This window comes from Orycteropus afer, unplaced genomic scaffold (genome assembly GCF_000298275.1).
Source record: "Orycteropus afer afer isolate SDZICR_OR568_19922 unplaced genomic scaffold, OryAfe1.0 scaffold00298, whole genome shotgun sequence".
NCBI classification, from domain to species: Eukaryota; Metazoa; Chordata; class Mammalia; order Tubulidentata; family Orycteropodidae; genus Orycteropus; species Orycteropus afer.
Window position 1 is genome coordinate 1,016,261 of NW_006921885.1, and position 2,230 is coordinate 1,018,490.

Here is a 2,230-nt window from a genome sequence, read left to right on the forward strand (position 1 = left end):
TTTCATTTTTTCTGCAAATGGATATCCAGTTTTAACAGCACCATTTATTAAACAAACCTTCTCTTCCCCATTTAATGGATTCCAGCGCTTTGTCAAAGATCAGTTGACCATAGGTCAATGAATCTATTTCTGGGTTCTCAATTCTATTCCATTGGTCTATGTGTCTGTCATTATAGCAACACCAGACAGTTTTGACTACTGTGGCTGTATAGTAGGTTTTGAGATCTGACAGTGTGGGATCTCCTCCTTTGTCCTTCTTCTTCAATAGTGCTTTGCTTATCCTAGGTCTCTTTTCTTTCCTTAGAAAGTTAGTGAGTGATTTTTCCATATCCTTAAAAAATGCTGATGGGATAAAGATTGGGATTGCATTGAATGTATAGATTGCTTTGAGTAGAATTGACATTTTCAAATTGTTCAATCTTCCTATCTCAAGCATGGTATATTTTTCCATTTATGTAGATCTCTTATGGTTTCTTGAAGCAGTCTCTTATAATTTTCTTTGTACAGGTCTTTTGTATCCTTGGTAAGTTTTATTCTCAAGTATTTTATTTATTTGTTTATTTATTTATTTATTTGGTAACTATTGTAAATGGTATTAATTTCCTTATTTCTTTTTCAGCAATCTCTTTGCTGGTGTAGAGGAATCCATCTGATTTATGGATGTTGATCTTGTATCTTGCCACAATGCTAAATCTCTCAATTAGTTCTAGTAGATTTTTGACTGAGTCTCTTGGGTTTTCTAGGTATAGGATCATATCATCAGCAAATAGGAATAGTTTGACTTCTTCCTTACCAATTTGGATGCCACTGATTTCATTCTCTTGCCTTATTGCCCTGGCTAGGACTTCCAATACAATGTGAATAGAAGTGGTGATAGAGGGCATCCTTGTTTTGTTCCTGCTGGCCAGGGGAATGGTTTCAGTCTCTTCTCATTGAGAATAATGCTGGCTATTGGTTTTGCATATATGCCCTTTATCATATTGAGAAATGTCCCTTTTATCCCTACTTTGCTCAGAGTTTTGATCAGGAATGGGTGTTGGATTTTATCAAATGCCTTTTCTTCATCAATTGATATGATCATGTGGTTCTTTTCCTTTGTTTTGTTTATGTAATGGATGATGTTGATTGTTTTTCTAATGTTAAACCATCTTTGCATACCTGATATGAGCCCCAATTGGTCATAATGAATGATTTTCTTAATATGTTGTTGGAGTCTATTGGCTAGGATTATGTTGAAAATTTTTGCATTTATATTCATGAGGGATATTGGTCTGTACTTTTCCATTTAACTGAGGTCTTTGCCAGGTTTTGGTATCCAGGTTATGTTTGCTTTATAAAATGAATTTGGGAGGATTCTATCCTTTCTTATGTTTTGGAATAGTTTAGTGTCAGTACTCTGAATGTCTGGTAGAATTCTCCAGTGAAACCGTCTGGGCCAGGACTTTTTTTGTTGATAATTTTTTTTTATGACCTGTTCAATTTCTTCTTTTGTTATGGCTCTCCTCACCTTTTCCACCTCAGCTTGTGTTAATTTAGGTAAGTGGTGTGTTTCTAGAAATCTGTCCATTTCTTTCAGAGTTTCAAATTTGTGGAAGTACAGCTCTTCATAGTATCCTGATATTTTCCTCTTTATTTCAGTTGGTTCTGTTGTGATGTCACTCATTTTGTTTCTTATTCATATTATTTGTATTCTCTTCCTCTTTTCCTTTGTTAAATTTCCCAGTGGTTTATCAATTTTGTTCATCTTTTCAAGAAACCAACTTCTAATCTTGTTGATTTTTCTATTGTCTTTCTACTTTCTGTTTCATTGATTTCTTCTTGAATCTTTATAATTTCCTTTCTTCTGGTGACTGTAAGCTTCTTTTTTGCTGGGTTTTTTTTTTTTTTTTCTAATTGTTGGAGATGTCAGTTTAAAGTGTTCACTTTGCTTCTCTTTTCTTTTTTTGATGTGTGCTTTTAACACTATAAATTGGCCTCTGATCACTGCTTTTGCTGTATCTCAAAGCTTTTGGTATGTCATGTATTCATGTTCATTTGACTCAAGGAATTTTTGAATTTCATTTTTTATTTTTATTTTACCTAGTATCTCTTAGGGAGCTCTGGTAGCATAGTGGCTAAGACACTTGCCTTCTAACCAGACGGCTGGCGGTTCAAACCCACCAGCCACTCCTCAGAAGGAAGGTTGGGCAATCCTACTTCCGTAGTGATACTGCCTCGGAAACCCAAGGAG